The sequence below is a fragment of the Otolemur garnettii genome, unplaced genomic scaffold (genome assembly GCF_000181295.1).
Source record: "Otolemur garnettii isolate 467f Iridium unplaced genomic scaffold, OtoGar3 scaffold00064, whole genome shotgun sequence".
Taxonomy (NCBI): domain Eukaryota; kingdom Metazoa; phylum Chordata; class Mammalia; order Primates; family Galagidae; genus Otolemur; species Otolemur garnettii.
The window spans coordinates 7,536,605-7,555,769 of NW_003852459.1; the positions used below are offsets into that span (position 1 = coordinate 7,536,605).

General features: G+C 35.9%; 1 protein-coding gene across 1 annotated transcript in view; it reads left to right on the top strand.

The window, feature by feature from the left end:
- MBD5 (methyl-CpG binding domain protein 5) overlaps positions 1–19,165 on the top strand; it is a 430,974-nt gene that overhangs the window by 266,608 nt on the left and 145,201 nt on the right. Inside the window, exon 4 of the mRNA XM_012807133.2 lies at positions 12,251–12,372. The gene's annotated coding sequence lies outside the window, so the exon portion shown is untranslated. The remainder of the gene's footprint in view (positions 1–12,250; positions 12,373–19,165) is intronic.

Sequence of the window (19,165 nt, forward strand, 5' to 3'; positions counted from 1 at the left end):
TGAGATGCTTTGCTAAGAAGAATATGTCCCAGCTCCATCCATGTAAACATGAAGGAGGTAAAGTCTCCATCTTTCTTTAAGGCTGCATAATATTCCATGGTATACATATACCACAATTTATTGATCTATTTGTGGATTGATGGGCACTTGGGCTTCTTCCATGATTTAGCAATTGTGAAATGGGCTGCTATAAACATTCTGGTACAAATATCTTTGTTTTAGGGTGATTTTTGGCTCTCAACAGTACCAATTATAGCCCAAGAATATATTTGTCATTTGCTTCATTCCCTGTGTACCTGTTTTTGATTCAGCTGCAAACTGTGTCCCACAGATCCCTTTTCACTATCAACTTGAGGCTTCATTTTTCCCCCTGTTTTGAGTTGAATCTCCTGTTTTTCTTATCTTTTCCTTCCTGATTTGAACTTGCCTGTCTGAAAATTTCCTTTATTCTTTATTGACATTTGATTGCTTTATGGCTGAGTATAGAATTCTAGTTTGGAATTCTTTTTTTGTTTCTAAATTTTCATGGCCTCCCTCCATTGTCTTTAGCTTCCTGTTTTGAAAAGATATAAGATATTTTATTTCTGTTCCATCTATTTTTCCTTTCTGGAAGCTTTTAAGATTTTCTATATATATCAGAGTTCTTAAATTTTATTAGGATAAGCCTTGTTGGAAACCTATTTTCATTCATTCAGCTGTGCACTGACCAAGCCCTTTTACTCTACATATTCATATTTTTTAACTCAGGGAAATTGTCACGAATTATTTCTCTCATTATTTTTTCTCACCATTTTCCTCTGTTCTTTCTTTATGTGATTTGGATGATGAACTTCCTGGACTGGTCTTCTAAACTCACTGTCCTTTCCTTTCCTGGGTTTTTCTCTTGGTCTCTTCACTTTCTGGGAGATCTTCCAACCTTTCTATTGAGGTGTTCATTGCTGTCACAATTTTGTTTCCCAACAAGTGTTTTCTTCTTCCCTGAATGTTTTCCTTTTCTTTTTAGGAAATCTTTTTTTTCCCTAAACACAGGTGCAGTTCTTCTCTTACCTCTTTGAAGATAATTATTTTATAATTGTATGTCCCTAAGTAGGTCTGTTTCTTGTTTGTTTGTTTTAGCTCTTTCACCTTAGGGACTTTCCTCAGAAACCTAGTGGTCCTTGGCTGTCAGCATATATTTAATGTAGTAAGGAAGGGAATACCTAGATAACACATAGTTGGGGCTTAATGACTATGGATTTCCTAGATCTGACTATGCTCTTTTACCTAGGAACCTGCAATATTGTTTTATCTTTCTTAGATAGATTTAGCAAAGAAGAATCCTCCACTTTTCCTACCTGAGACTATAAGATAGACTACTATCATTATGCAAACCAAATGGAAGAGGCCTTGAGGTTTCAATGTTCAATAAACAGAATTTCATTCAGTTCTCTTGTTTTCAGTAGAGTAGACTACCCACCAAAATTCTCCAAAATTCCCCAGTTCAAGAACCTCCTATTTTACTCACTCCAAAGGAAAAACACTGACTGGGTGCAGTGGCTCACGCCTATAATCCTAGCACTCTGGGAGGCCGAGGTGGGTGGATTGCTTGAGCTCACAAGTTGTTTTTTTTAAAACTTTATTCAAATTAATATGAGGATACAATAGTTAGGTTATATTGTTCTCACTTCCAGGGTAAAGTTCAATTTGTAGAAGAGCCTCTCACCCAGGGGGTGTGTTATGCACATTTAATGTGCACATTAAGTGAGATCCCGCCTCATGCTCTCCTTCTCTCTGTCACATGTCCTCCCTCCTCCTGCTTCCCTCTACCCCTAAACTGGACTATAGTAGTGTTGTATTGTTCTTAGGAACATGTAATTGTTTATGTATTGATTTCATGTTAGTATGGAGTACATTGGATATTCATCTTTCCATTCTTGTGATACTTTACTAAGAAGAATGTAACCCATCCAGGTAAATGTAAAAGATGTAAAGTCTCCATCTTTTTTAATGGCTGCATAAAATTCCATGGTATACATATGCCACAGTTTGTTGATCCATTCATGGGTTGATGGGCACTTAGGTTGCTACCACAACTTGGCTATTATGAATTGAGCTGCAATAAACATTCAAGTGCCAATGTCTTTGTGGTAAAATGATTTATGTTCTTCTGGGTAGATACCTAGTAATGGGATTGCAGGGTCAAATGGACGGTCTACATTTAAATCTTTGAGTATTTTCTGTACTTTTTTCTAAGAGGGCTGTATTAGTTTGCAATCCCACCAGCAGTGTAGAAGTGTTCCCTTCCCTCTACATCCATACCAGCATCGGGGTGTTTGGGGACGTAGTGATGTGGGCTAATCTTGCTAGGGTTAGGTGATATCTTAGAGTGGTTTTGATTTGCATTTCTCTTACAATTAAAAATGATGAGCATTTTTTCATGTGTTTTTTGGCCATTCGTCTGTCATCCTCAGAGAAGTTTCTGTTCAAATCACTTGCCCACTTATGGAGAGTGTTGTTTGCACTTTTCTTATTGTTTAATTTGAGTTCTGTGTAGATTCTAGTTATCAGGCCTTTGTCAGATTCATAACATGCAAAAATCTTCTCACATTCTGAGAGCAGTCTGTTTGCTTTGTTTGTAGTACTCTTAACTATGCAAAAGCTTTTTAGCTTGATCAAGTCCCAGTTATTTATTTTTGGTGTTGCTGCAGTTGCTACGAGGGTCTTTCTCATACAGTTTTTTCCCAGGCCAATATCTTCAAAGTGTTTTCCCCACACTATCTTCTAGAATTTTTATTGTTATTGTCTTAATAACATAGATCTGACTATGCCCACCAAAGTTCTCCAAAATTTTTTTATTCTTATTGTCTTAAATTTAAATCTTTTATCCAACAAGAATCAATTTTTGTCCATGGTAAGTGGTGTGGCTACAGTTCCAGTCTTCTGCTTATGGATAACCAGTTCTCCCAGCACTATTTGTTAAATAAGGATTCTTTTTCTCATTGCATGTTTTTGTAAGGCTTATCAAAGATTAAATGAAGATATGTGGTTGGGTTCATCTCTGGATTCTCTATCCTATTCCATAGATGTGTATCTCGGTTTTTGTGCCAGTACCATGCTGTTTTGATCCCTATAGACTTGTAATATAACCTGAAGTCTGGTAATGTAATGAAAACAATTCAGAATTGTTTTCTTTCTAAGAACTGTATTTGCTATTCAGGTTTTTTTCTGGTACCATATGAATTGAAGTACTATTTGTTCAAGATATTTAAAATATGACATTGGTGCTTTGATGGGGATTGCATTAAATGTATAGATTGCTTTGAGTAGTACGGACATTTTAACAATGTTGATTCTTCCCAGCCATGAGCATGGTATGGTCTTCCATTTGTTCACATCTTTTGTTATTTCCTTTCTCAGAGTTGCATAATTCTCTTTATAGAGATCTTTCACTTCTTTTGTTAGATATATTCCCAGGTATTTCATCTTCTTTGGTGCTGTTGTAAAAGGAATAGAGTCTTTGATTTTGTTCTCTGCTTGAAAATTGTTGGTATATATGAAGGCTACTGATTTGTGGTTATTGATTTTGTAACCTGAGACTCTGCTATATTCCTTGATCATTTCTAAGAGCTTTGTAGCTGAGTCCTTGGGAATTTCCAGGTATAAGATCATGTCATCTGAGAAGAGGGAGAGTTTGACCTCCTCTGCCCCCATTTGGATTCCTTTGATCTCCTTCTCTTTCTTAATTGCAATGGCTACAACTTCCAACACTATGTTAAATAGCTGTAGAGACAGTGGGCATACTTGTCTGGTTCCAGATTTAGGTGGGAATATTTTATGTTTTACTCCATTTAACAGGATATTGGCTGTGGGTTTGCTGTAGATAGCCTCAGCTTAAGGAATGTTCCTTCTAATCCTATTTTCTTGGGTGTTTTTATCATGAAAGGATGCTGGGTATTGTCAAAAGCCTTTTCTGCATCAATTGAAAGAATCATATGCTCTTTGTTTTTTATTCTACTTATGTGGTATATTACATTTATACAGTTGCATATGTTGAACCAACCCTGTGTCTCTGGGATAAAACCCACTTGATCGTGGTGTATAAACTTTTTAATGTGTTGTTGTATTCTGTTTGGTAATATCTTGTTGAATATTTTTGCATTGATATTCATTAATGATATTGGTCTATAGTTTTCTTTTTTTGCAGTCATCCTTATACTTTTCCCTTTATAAGTAATACTTTTCTTATGCCTGGCTGCTTGCAGAAATTTCTTTTTCATATTAACATTGGAAAAATTAATTACAATGTGTCTAGGAGATGCTTTGTTTGGATTGAGTCATGCTGGGATTCTGAAACTATCTACTATCTGAATTTCTGTGTCTTTTGCAATACTTAGGAAATTCTCTGCTGTAATGTCTTAGAGCAGAGAATTGGTGCCTTTGGGTTCATCTTCTCCTTCAGGTATCCCTATAATTCGGATGTTTGATTTCTTGGAGTGATCACATAACTCTCTCAGGGAATATTCCGTTCTTTTTCTCCATTTTTCTGCCTCTTTGAATGCTTGGGATAGTTCAAAAGTCTTGTCTTCTTTATCTGAGATTTTTTCTTCATACTGCTCAAATCTATTTCTGAGGAACTCTATTGTATTTTGAAGCTCCTCAAATACCTTTTTCAGTTCCTTAAGTTCTGCTGTATCTTTCCTCATTATGTCCATATCCTTGGTGACTTTGTCTTTGAATTCAGTAATTTCTTGAGACAACTTCTGAACTCGTTTTCTTGGTTCTCAGTTTCCATCTTTACCTCCAGTCCTATTATCTTATTTGACATCCATATTCTAAATTCTGTTTCTGACATTTCAGCAATTTCTCTGTAGATTGGATTCTCTGTTGTATTTTCTTTGACATCCCCAAGAGGTGTTGATCTGCCCTGATTTTTCATGTTGCCGGAAAAATTGTCAGTTGTCAGTTCTTTAGCTGATTCCTCCTCGTGAGTATTTTCAGCTTCTTCCTCCTTTTCTCTTTATTAATATGTTAATTATACTTTTTTAGTTGAATTGATAAGTTGTCTCTGATGAGTCCACTCCTCACGTTTGCATTGCCACTGCTGCACTAATTAAGGCAGAGAAGTGGTGAATCCACAGCCTCAGACAATGCCTCCAGGGGGACAAGATTCAGTAGGCCCAGATCAAAATCACTCCACCAGTGCTGCCCACCAAATCAAGCTCATGAGGCTGCCCAGCTGACAGGGCTGGCTCAGAGTTCAGGAGAGATGCTTATGCGCTAGGCACCGTCCAGCCAATCAAGTGTTGAGGGCTACAACTCTGTAGACAGCTTTGACCCAGAGCTCAGACAAAATCACTCAGGTACTGGGCTTGGCCTGTCTGGTCAAGCTAAGGAAGCTGCTGCCTGGAGAGGAGGCACAAGTCTAAAGTTCAGATAAGAGTCACTCAGGCACCAGGCACAGCCCACCCACTTGAGCTCAGAGAGCCTCCACCCAGGGGAAAGTGTTAATCCAGGATTCAGTACAAAGTCACTTAAACCGGGCCCCGCCCACCCAATTGAGCTCAGAGAGTCCTGCCTGATGGAGACCCAAGGCCCAACGTTTAGTCCAAAGTCACTTAAACCCACCCAGTTGAGCTCAGAGAGCCTCGCCTGGTGGAGGCCAGAGATCCAAAGTTCAGTTTGAAGATCCTTAAACCTCAGCCCTGCCCACCCAATCAAGTTCAGAGAGCCTTGCCTGGTAGAGGCCAGAGGTCCAAAGTTCAGCCTAAAGTCACTTAGACACCCATCTGCCCATCCAATCAAGTTCAGAGAGCCGTGCCTGGTGAAGAGGGCAGGTCCTCTTAGTGCAAAGCTCCTCTCATTTGGTTTCCATCCATTTCCATCCAATATTTCTCCCTTTGGGGAGGAGCTTCTGGTGAAAGCTGCTTCTAGTCAGCCATCTAACCACAATTCTCCTTGAGCTCACAAGTTTGAGACCAGCCTGAGCAAAAGTGAGACCTTGTCTATACTAAAAATAGAAAAACTGAGGCAAGAGGCTCACTTGAGCCCAAGAGTTGGAGGTTGATGTGAGATATGATGCTGCGCTTTGAGCTCACAAGTTTGAGAACAGCCTGAGCAAAAGTGAGACCTTGTCTATACTAAAAATAGAAAACCTGAGGCAAGAGGCTCACTGGAGCCCAAGAGTTGGAGGTTGCTGTGAGCTATGATGTCATGGCAATCTCAAGGGTGACAGCTTGAGAGTCTGAAACAAAGAAAAAACATTTAGTTTTCTGCTGAGAGCAAGAAGAGTACTTGACCAACTATGAATGATGGCAACCAACTAAAAAGTAACTTATTCTTAAGTAAACTTCCATCCCATCTTATCGTTATTCCTATGTTTACCTCATTTTCATAAGTACTGGGTGCCACAAATTCCTAAGTCTTTTGGAAACCATGTAGTACATCTGAAACTGCTTCTTGGATTTACCCACTGCTGGTTTTGTATCAAATTGCTTGGGTCTGCTAAGTCAGTTACAGTACTCCTTCTGCTTTCAAGCTTCCAAATTTTGGTTACTGTTAATCATCTCTCATTCTCCTTTTCCTGATTGGTTTATGCTTTTTAATACAATATCTAATATTAAATTATATTTTAGTGTGGTCTTAGAAAGGGATCGCTTTATATCATCTTTAACCAAAAATTGATACTTTGATTGTTGTTTGACAGTTGATTTTTATTATATACTGTGAAGTATCTTCTTTTTAGCATTTGCTGGATTAAAAGAAACAGGACAATAAATATTTGGAGAAAGTGGGAAATTACCATATCCAACTCTACACTGAGTGTCAGAGTAAAGTAAGACTTGAGGAAACTTCTGTTTATGTATCACTGATTTTATAGTTAAATCTTACATTATGACCCAGATCTGCTTCCTTCCCAGCATATGGAGATGTTTATTACTCAGTAGACTGGGAACAATAAGTAGAAACCATATATCACAAAGCTCAATCTCTTATAGCCAAGAGGTACAATGATGATCAAATTTTCTAAATCAAAAGCTAGGTAATGTAGTTTAAACTTCAACAAAAGAAAGTAGGTCTACCAACGATGGGCCAGATAATGTGCTGTGTACATTTTATTGTCTTGTATAATACATATGTGAAATAACTTTAACTTCTATGTTTTATGAATGAAGACCCAGAGACTCAGAGAAGTGAGGTTAGTGAATGACAAACAGAATTTGAACCCAGGTTTCACTTACTTCAAAGCTAATACTTTCTTTGGAAGTGAGACTGTATAAGAAATGCTAGAAAGTATGGTTTCTATATGTAGGACTTCACTAAAGGTCCCCAAAACTTGGTGAGAAGTCAAAGAAATGTGACTATCAGAAACTGTCATACAGAAATCACACCACACCCATGTCACTGAATCCTTATAACATTCCTAAGAGCTAGGTATATAGATTTACATTTTACAGTTATGTTTTCAAATGTGAAAAATGTTAGCCTCTATCTAAAATTGAGTTGCTTCACAAACCTCTTTTCCTGGCACCCCTAACCACCATTTCCACTGGTTAATTTGAAGTTACTTGGTCATTTCTGAATTAAAATTGAGTCAATTTAGGCCTTAAACTAAGATTCTGTCCCTATCTGTTCTTCTCTTTCCTTCTACTCTTTTTCCTCCTACTATTCCTCAAGTTCCTGGGGAGACACACATCCTCAGTTATGGTCAGTAGGTATAGGTTTGCATACTCTTCTCTGTTCTCAGTGGCCCCTGCTGAGTTATTGGGTGGCTCTGGGCCTTTCATTGCCATGTATCAGCATCCCCCTGGGTCTGAGTCCTCTTGCCTGGTGTCTGAACTTCATACACGGGATCCACTGTTACGATACTTGCTGTGGTTTCCAACAGTGAGAACTATGTACTCCTTACACTTTTTTTTTTTTTTTTTTTTGGCAGTTTTTGGCCAGGCCTGGGTTTGAACCCGCCACCTCTGACATATGGGGCCAGTGCCTTACTCCTTTGAGCTACAGGCACCGCCCTACTCCTTACCCTTTTTCTTTACCCCTGGTCTCCTTTGTGTCTGCCAGCTCAGGCTTAGCCACTGTTGCCTGCTCCCCACCCATCCCACGGAGACTTCAGTAACTTTTCAGATTCTTTACTACAATACACTGGGATGTTTAGGATCTGAACATGTCTTCAGAGAAATCCTACAGACCTTTCTCAGACATTGTCTTTGGTACCGTTCACATGGATAAATTAATCACAGCCCCTCCAAGCTCTTTCCTAAACATCTTTTATATTCTCTTCCATTCTTGTGTACTCTGTTTTTTGGGGACAAGCTTTATATAAAAGAATATGGTTACATCCTCTTACATTCTTCTTTACACTATGGTTTTTGTCATATAAACTTTATATAATGAAGGTCTTAAAATAATAAGGCAGATCTGTATATGCTGATATGATCAGTTGACAAAACTTGTTTATGACACGAAGAAATCAAGGTATAGAACAGTGCGTGTAGCTACTCCATTGGTGTGAACATGCATGTGGATGTGGCAGCGCATTGAACGTCTCTGGAAGGACACCTGAAACTGATAACAGGGGTTGCCTCTGGGGAGGGAAAACAGATGGCTGGGAGAGAGATTTTTCACTGCCTTTTGTATCTTTCAGATTCTATGTCATTTGAATAATCTATTCAAAAAATAAATACAAGATAATTATAAAGCATTTATAATTTGGCTTCTTTAATCTTGGTAGGCTTCAGACCACCTGATTCTTAGTGACAGACAGAAAGTTGCTTTTTTTAGCAAAGCTATCATTTTTTCGTGTGTTCCTTCACATTGCTTCCTGACCTTCCACTCTTTCTTGTAGGACTTTACTGAAGGCTGCATAAAGCTGCCAACCTGCTCCAACATTCTGAATTTTTCCCTTCCATTAGAAGGGAAAATACTTTAGCAGGCAGATGGTCTGAGTCCAAAAATGTAACAGATGATAGTTTAGATATTTTGTTAACTTGCCAGACTGAGATAAAGGGGTGCTTTCACCTGACCCTGTTGGTCAAACCAAGTCTATATTTTAAAGTCTGTTACTTGTAACAATTTTTATCTGTGGCCCATCAAATTAAATAGGCATTTAAAAAATTATGACTAAAAATTCATGTATGAATAATTTTATCTATAGGACTAAACCACCTAAGATAGTTTTAAATGTGTTACTGATAGAGATTCTTAAGTCACTATTTAAAACTTTCCAGTAGGTCAATAATTATAGCTATCTTTTGTAACCCAGGTCTAAATCCAGAGTTCATACATTATATTTAGTTTTCATGTGTGTTTAGTCACCTGACCCCTTTTGTGTCATAACAATGGCATTTTAAATGAATCTGGACCAATAGTTTGTAAGATGTCCTTTAATTTAGATTTTTATGAATTTTTTTATTGTTTTTTTTTTCAGTTAAATACTCAAGCTCATGATACTGTTAAATTTAGGTTAAACATTCTTGGCAAGAATACTATATTGGTGATACTCTGCCTTCTCAAGGCACATAAAAGGAAATTCTTTCTTAACCCAGTAGACAAAAAGACTACTATGATTTGAAGGAAGGTCTAATTGACTTTTCAGTTCTCCTTGCTTCAATTTTTTGTTTTGTGGGGGTTTTCTGGGGGTTTTGTTGTTGTTGTTGTTGTATGTAGCACAGTCTCTGTCACCCTGGGTAAAGTACCATGGCATCATCATAGCTCACAGCATGTCAAACTCTTGGGCTCAAGTGATCCTTTTGCCTCAGCCTCCAAGTAGCTGGGACTACAGGTGCCCACCATAACACCTGGCTAGTTTTTCTGTTTTAGTGGAGATAGGGGTCTCACTCTTACTTGGGCTGATCTTGAACTCCTGAGCTCAAGAAATCCACCCACCTTGGCCTCCCAGAGTCCTAGGATGACAGGCCACCGCGACTGGCCTCCTTACTTTAATTTTATACTAGTGAAGTGATTTCTAATAGCTTGGGTATTTAAGATAGACTTTATATCAGTAAATAATGTTCTATCTAATCTATCAGCTGTTGTTTTAGAACAACACAAAATTTCTGTTTTAATTTATCCGTTTCTAATAATTTGGGGCTGATAAAATCAAGTTTCTGACTTGTACAGTCAGGTTGTAATTAATAGTATCTACCTCCCACAGGGTTGGGGTGAGGATTACTTGTGATATTAATAGATATAAAATATGACTGACTGTAATACACTTCGTGAAAGGACTCTATTAATGTAATTAACCCCACCCAGGTATTTAAACACACACGGATAACATTTACTATTGTACCTGTGACTGTAAGTGCTTTTTGGATGTTAATTTTTATAATAACGTTACCTTTTTATAATAACCTTTCCTTACTAGAGTTAAGGAAAATGAGGGGCCCAGAGAAGATAAGTAACTTTCCTAAGTTCACATAGTGAGTTAAATGATAACATTTCCTCATGTTTATTTATGAGACCCACCTGAAAACAAGCAACCTATATAGCGACAATCTGTATTTGAGGATGATTTTCTTTTTTCTTTCTTTTTTTTTAGAGACAGAGTCTCACTTTTTTCTTTTTTTTTTTTTTTTAGAGACAGAGTTTTACTTTGTCACCCTCAGTAGAGTGCTGTGGCATCACAGCTCACAACAACCTCCAGTTCTTGGGCTTAGGCGATTCTCTTGCCTCAGCCTCCCAAGTAGCTGGGACTACAGGCACCCACCGCAACACCCAGCTACTTTTTGTTGCAATTTGGCTGGGGCTGGGTTTGAACCCGCCACCCTCGGTGTATGGGGCCGGCGCCCTACTCACTGAGCCACAGGTGCCGCCCATTAAGGATGATTTGCATTCAGCTTCTTCTTCCTAGATAGTTGCCTCCCTTCATCAATCTCCATACTATTTTACCATACAGTGGTGGATGCTTTATTATTTATGACATTACCACAAGCCATGCGGGTGTGCAACTCTGGGTCTGTGTGTGTTGTGTATATACATACATCAGAAACCACTTAAACGGTTATCCTTACTACTTTGTTGCTTTCTCCATTTTAATATGTAAGATTCTTTTTTCTTATCCTCTTTTTGAGGTTTTTAACCTTTAGAATTAGGTAGACCCAGATTTTTTTTTTATTGACTCATAGCTGTGTACATTAATGCAATTATGGGGTACAGTGTGCTGGTATTATATACAATTTGGAATACTTTCATGAAACTGGTTAACATAGCCTTCACCGCATTTTCTTAGTTATTGTGTTAAGACATTTATATTCTACACTTAGTAGATTTAACATGTACCCTTGTAAAATGGAAGAAAAAGTATCCAGTATACTCAGCTCTACTATGAAACCAATTTGTAAACATCCACACTTCCGTATGAATGCTATAACCTATGGTGCATTTTACAAGGGTAGACCCGGATTTGAGCTGACTATGTCTCTAACCTCTGTAAGCCACAGCATTCTCATCTACAAAATAGTAATATTAACACCTACATCATGAGAATTGTGGGAGGATTAAATTAGGTAATATTACAAATTATAAAAGCTATACACAGATATCTTATATGCATTTCATACTACATTTAAGTGAATTATTATTCTTTGATATTTTCTCCATTTTAACTTAAAAGATTTGGAGTTTTATTGTTGGTAATGGTGGTGGTGGTAAGACTTGGAGCTACACAAATGCTTTTTAATTGGGCTGTAAAAGAAAGAACAGCTTTGAAGTTATGTGGAATCATATCCCAGGGCCTCAACTGGCACATTTGAAAGTGGAGATATAATGTCTGCCTTGCATCATGGCTGTGATCACCGTCATATCTCCAGTGTTCATCACCATGTCTGGCACAGAGTAAGCACCTACTAAAAATCGTTGAATAAATATTGAACGAAAAAGATGTTGAGGGGATTAAATTAGATGTAAAGGATCTAGCATACCGTCTAGTATAATAAATATTTCTAGATGTTAAATTAAATGTAAAGGAGCTAGCATACTGTCTAGTATAATAAATAAATAGAAAAATTACATTTCTATTTATAGCAATAATTTCTAAATTTCTAAATTGCTATTATAGCAATAATTTCTATATTTCTTCAGGTTGTATTAATTAACATGATCATAAAAATATGATATTTCTTCTAATATTTAAGATGAAGATATTAATGCCATAATCTTCCCAACACGCCAGAAACTTGATGTTTAGAAATAGAAAAATACCAAATGATATTATTAAATAATTTTGAAAATGAACCTTTAATATACATAAATGTTATTTCTGTTACAGAGAGCAGAGGTAATCCCTTATAGGGACTTATAAAGGCTAGAGCATCTGGAGATTTACTGCCTCCATTGCACTGCTGGATCTCACACAACATTTGTTATGTTTTCATCACTTCTCTCCAGAAGGTAGGAATTATATTTTCTCTCCATAGGTTCTTCATACAATTATAGATTTCTTATCTGTGGACCTAAATTTATTAAGTAGGGAAAACATTTGACATCTATAGATTAAAACGCCAGATGTCTCCAACAGTTAAGATACTTAAATACATTAACTCTAAAAAAATTTCTAGTATAAAATTTGATATATGTTACTGTTAAAAAAGATAATACAGAAAATCTTAGTAATCTTAACCCCTTGAGGTAACTATGTCTTTCGTGGTATCTGTTTCAGAACTTATATATGAGTATTATATATTATATATACGGTTTATCTAATTATAATAATTATGACTAGAAACCATAGGATATAAAAGCTCTTTGGCTACCCTGCTTATATGATGTAGCAATTTGTTGTAGCATTTTTTATTTCAGTAAATATCCACATCACTATTTTTAATAGCCATATACTATTCCAGTATAAGGATGTAACATAAATCATGTAACCATTTTCCTATTATGAAATATTTACAATGTTTCTAGTTTTCCCTATGGAAAACACAGCTTCAGTGAACATCCTCATATATACATATATGTATGCATATCTGATAATTTTTTAAAGTAAATGTTGCAGAACCTTAGTTCCTAACATTGTCTCTGATAAAAGGGTTCCATGACATATAACAGAAAGAAAGACTGTTATTCACCATCTTAGGGAGGTATGTTCAGTATTACCATGTACCAAAATCTTAGGACTCCAACTTATTAGACCTTAGAATCCTTTCTTAAAATAGCATCTGTTCACAGGTTGTTGATAATGATAGAGGCAATGTAGAAGCAAAGGGTATATGGAAATCACTTTCTATTCAATTTTGCCATGAACCTAAAACTGTTTTTTGAGAAAGCAATGAAAATATTTTAAAAAGAGGAAAAAATATATTAAGTGCCATTTTGTAAACTTACATTTAAAATTAAATTTAGACTTACACATATACAAATGCATAAATAACATCTATTGGCATCCCACTGAACACTTCTGAAAAGGCTAACTTACAGTATATATATTTTTAGATTTTTAATTTTACATGGGTCTTAGTAGTATATATTTATAGGCTACATGTCATGTTTTCATAGAGGCATATGATACAAATTAATCAAATCAGAGTAATTAGAGTATCTATCACCTCAAATATTACAATTTCATTATGTTAGGAATATTGCAATTCCACATTTTTAGTTATCCCGGACTTATTGTTGATTCTAATAGTCATTTTTTTGTACTATGAGATATTGTTCATTCTATCTAACTATATGTTTCCATGCATTAGCTATTCCCACTTTATCCTTCCCTCCTTGCTACCCTTCCCAGCCTCTGGTAACCATCATTCTACTCTCTGTTAAAGTATATTGTTAAAGGTGGAATTGGTAGACAAGAAGGTAAAGTGAAAAACTCTGCTATCATGCTCACCAGCATTATATGCAAAACTGACACTTTCTCTATAGTTTTGTCAGTATTTGGTATTAATTGTTTTGCTTTTACATAAATCTGGTATGAGAAAAGTACATGGCATTTTAATTTTTATATATATGATTACTAATGAGATGAATGTTTTACATTTTTATCTGAATGTTATGAATAGCCCATCATGAGCAATGTCAAATTTTTCTTGAGGTGTCTGATTATGATTTTTTTTGATAGATAAGAATCAGGAATCATATTAAGATATTAAGTCTGTAAATCCTATACATCAATTATGTCTTCCTATTTTTTATATTTTGTTTTGATGTTTTTTATTATGTGTGCTTTATTTTTGTTTAGTATTTTTATGAGATTAAATCTATCATTTTTTTTTCATGGCTTCTGGCTTTGGTGTCTCTCTGTACCTTGGCTTTATTTTTAAGTGTTTGTTATGGAAAGTTTCAAACATAGAGGAGTTGGCAGAATAGTAAAACGAACCCCCAGGTACCTCAGTCTGGCTTCAATAATTAAGAACTCATGGCTAATCTTGTTTCATTTATACCACCTGCGTTATTCTGTAGCCGATCTCAGACATATATTATTTCATCTGTTAATATTTCAGAATGTACACTGGCTTTAGATATAAACGAACCAGACGGTTACTGGAAGAACAGGGAGGAGATTGCAACAGTCAATCCTAGTCATAAAACAAGAGTGGAAAATTTCAGCAGGACAGATGGCAAGAAATAATATATTATACATACTATGTAAGAAAAATTAAGTCTATTAAAGAAATTTGCAGCATAATTTGACTCAAGCATTCCCTCTCATTTTCAAGAATGATTCCATCCCTAATTCATTTTTACACTTACAAAAATTATTTTGGCTTTTCAAATAAAGCTCACTTATGAAAACTTTGTTGCAAAATCCTAAGTTCGCTGAACTCTTCTCCATTATCACTGCTGTTCATATTCCCGTTAAGGACTTCATATATCCAATTGTATATATGTCTTTTACAATGTAGTCCTTAGGCATTTTTGTTATTAGAATATCTTTTTATAAATGGGTAAAGAAAGCCAACACTCAGAACAGATGCACTGTTATTCTAGATTTTAATCTTACTGCAGCTGGTATGTAAAGGTGCACATGAATTAAACAAAAAATCAAGTCATGAAGACGGAGGAAAGAATGTTCAAAAAACGAATTTACAAGTTGGATTCTAAATAGCAATCACAATTTTAGCTTGAGGCTTTTCTGGGATACTGTGAATAATGATTAGGTGAGATTATAGGCCCCAGGCAAAGCCTCAGGATATTAGTGCTTCTGGCCAGTCATTTATCCTCAAAAAATGATCCTTAGGTTATGGGGTATTGTTTGAAATGCCATGGGGAATTAAACCTAACACTATCAATTTATCCCAAGGGGCATTTCAAGAGTCTGAAGCTTTAGTGGTAAGATAAATGTTTACCTAAATAAGAAACCTCAGTAAATTTTTCATTTACTATTACTTTATGTTATTTTTACTTTTTCGAGTATATATTTTTATTTGCATGCAGATGGAATTAAAAATTCTAGCCCCAAGAAAGTAATCACTATTGAAAATTGTATTCTACTGTGTTGATCATCTATGTATTCAAGGGAGGTAAGGTAAAATTTTTTTAAAAAATCAAATAAATTTTATCTGGCATTTTTATTGGATTTTCATAGGAAATTTATAATTAAGAGAATTCTGATTTACTATCTCTTGACAAAAATTTTCTTCTAGCTGTATCTCATCATGTAAAACTATGAACCAGATAGTGTGGATATTTTAAAAGCCCTAAAGTATTGAATTCATGGTTAATCATGTATTTTTATTTACCAAAACCTTGGTTCCCTTCTGTCTTTATAGCTATTTTCTTCTCTAAGGCTTACATGAAAACTGCGACTTAAGTTGTGTGAATGATCCCCTCCTTTTCTAAAAATCTATTTACATGATATGTAGAGAAAAGAAGGAAATTAACAAACCAAAACACTTATTTAACCAACCTAATTTATGGAATAATAATGATGATAAAAGTAATAAAAAGAGTAGTAGTAGTAATCATCTGATAATATGTAGAAGGATTTAAATAATGTCTACTACCAAAATATGTCAGTACTATTCTAACTCGTAACTTCATTATTATCCCTACTTCGTAGAGGAGGAACTAAGTCAATAAGAAACTAAATTGATTAAATGATAATTGGTAAATCCAGTTTCTGAAAATTAGACCCAAATGTACCCTACTTATAAAAACTTAGAAGGTATGGTAGTGCTTTTTATCTGCTAAGACAATTATTCTTAACCCTTTGAAATCTCTTCTCCTATTTTCCTTTTCAAAACATAAAATCTCATTTTTTTATATCTATTTAATTTTTTTAGAATAAATCAAATGTAATGACTAAATTAAATCACAGCAATGGTACAAAGCACTGATGATTTTTAAACTACCCCTCTTTCTTCCTGTTCTTGGTTGAGCCTCACTAGTTTGAGGTGATGTAAGTTCAATTCATTCAGCAAGTAATTACTGAGGGCCTACTTTGTGTCAAACATTATTCTGGGGGGGCAGGTGTTATGTAAATTGAAAGGAAACTAGTTCTGAACTGGGAGCAATTCAAAAAACTGTGCAACTTTCTGGTAACTTATAAAGTCTTCCCAGAACTTCAAATGCAAGTTCAAATGCATAAACAAAAACCCATTACAGAGCCAGGTGGATATTGCTCTTGATGTTGGAATGTCTATATCAGTATCCCCTTCTGCTAGTGCAAATGAAGATGGATGAATCTATTTAGATTTAAATTCTTATTAGGATAATTTCTCACTGTCATATTAGCTATCAGTATGTTTAGATTCACAAGACTATTCAAAAATTTCTTAATTCTTCTGAAGCACCAAGCCTGTAATTAACGCAGCATCCATTTATTCTACGTACTTTGTTGAATGCCCACTATGGAAGAAAATCAACCATATAACCATTTCTTTGAAAATGCTGGGCATTAGAAGCCTTGGATACTGTATTCTGATTTGGAGGAGAGCAGAATAATGTATAGGACTTTAATAGGAGAGTTCAGCCAAAGTTCAGCTAGTTTTGGAAAGAATTGGCCAGGGATGGTTCTTGCAAGAGGGAATGATTGTACTTGCATATTTGTGGCCACTGTTTGGGCAATCTGGATTTTATTTAGAGGGGAGGAAGGGAACAAATAGGTGCTAAAGTCGTGTGTAAGAAGGGATGGCGAGGAACAAGCACTGGAGATAAGGCTATGGGAAAGTCATAGTGGAAAATTCTCAGTCCTTCGGGGTCTCACTTGCATGGTGCGGAGTGATAGGAAAGCATGTAACAGGGGACCTGCATAGTCTGTGAGAATCAGGCAAAGCCTCCTTGAAGAGGGGAAAATTGGAAACCTGACAAGTACATAGGATTTCGTTAGGTAGAGTGGCAGGGGAGAGTAGTATAAGCAAGGGCTACGGTATGATTATTACGGGCCTTGGATACCTCTGCCTTCATCAGCCCCTTTCAACATGTAAAAAATTAATGGTTGGTGCCTGTGGCTTGGTTGGTAGGGCGCCAGCCCCATATACCAAGGGTGGTGGGTTGGAACCAGGCCATGGCCAAACTGCAACAAAAAATAGCCAGGCGTTGTGGCCAGTGTCTATAGTCCCAGCTACTCGGGAGACTGAGGCAAGAGAATCACCTAAGCCTAGGAGTTGGAAGTTGCTGTGAGCTGTGACGTCACAGGGCTCTTACTGAGGGTGATAAAGTGAGACTCTGTCTCAAAAAAAAAAAAAAAAAAGTAAAAAATTAAAAATTATATTTCACAACTATTAAATAGCAAAACGTATGAATATTATATAAAGTTGAACACATTAATATTATATACTAAACATTTTCCTTTGACCTTAAAGTTCTTTTTTCCTTCTTATTTTAAAAGAAATTAAAACTTTTCATGGGCCTCTTAAAATATTGTGAACCCTAGGCACCATGCCTACTATGCTTTTAATGGATATATTGGCACTGGGGATGAGGAACATTGGGTCAAGAACATGTCAGGTAGAGGGAATAGCATATAAATAGAGATATTTCCAATGGCTTGCTTGCTCAGGGAATTAAAAGTAGGCCAACATGGTTAGAGGACAGAGTACAGGGAAAGGTAAACTAGGAGAGGCTGTTGAGGGAGTCAGAGCCCTGTAGGCCATGCTTAGAGTTCTGACTTTTATCCTAAAAGTGATAAGGGTGTGTGCATAGTAGGTGTGTGTTTAAATCAAATTACTCTATGTACCTTGTAAAATCAATGGTTCTTGACTCAGCTTTTCCCACTTAAGCTTTACTTCTCTTCCCACTTTTCTTTTGGTATTTTCTCCTTTAATCTTGGTCAAAGTAATTTGCTTCTACCTCAGAATTTTTCTTTATCACTTTTAGACATCATGTATTAACACACACACATAAATAAAGTGTTGTACACTCACTCACTCTCCCCCACCTTCACCTTTCTGTCCCTCTCAATCTCCATGTAATTTTATCTCTGTTTTCAGTTTCTGTGTTGTAAATGTGAATAATAAACTAATATTATTTTATTATTTGTTCCATTAACTATCAGTGCTGCTTTGTGATTACCCCCTCTGTCAGATGAGGGTATTAGTATGCCCACATTCTTTAACTCTTCTCCCTTCATGGTTTATTATTAGTTTTTTCACTTTTGTATTTCTTTCTTTTTTTTTTATTAAATCATAGCTGTGTGCATTAATGCAATCTTGGGGTACAATGTGCTGGTTTTACATACAATTTATGATGGAGAAATTAAATACTTTAATGACATTCACATATTGAAGAAATTTGCTGTAACTAAACCAGCTATCCAGGATATTCTCAGACCTATCCTCCATAATGAGCAGCGCAATCCTCCTCCACAAAAGTAAACTCACTCATAAACTTTTAATCAAATTCCAACTTCCACAGTGGTGAAAGGATTAAAAATGTCCACTGGACTTTCAAAAAACTCAATACCCAAAATTCTACCAGGCTTATCAATATTCTCAATTAATATGAATGGCTTAAATTGGTCCTCTAAAGAGGCACAGGTTGGCTGACTGGATACAAAAACTCAGGCCAGATATCTGCTGCATATAAGAATCTCATCTTACCTTAAAAGATAAATATAGACTCAGGGTGAAGGGATGGTCATCTATATTTCAGGCAAATGGATATCAGAAAAAAGGTGTTGCAATTTTATTCGCAGATACAATAGGCTTTAAACTACTTATGCCATTTACATCTATTTTTATGATCATAATAAGGTATTTCCATGTGAAAAGGGCTTTTAAATTTGCTTTTCTGTCTACCT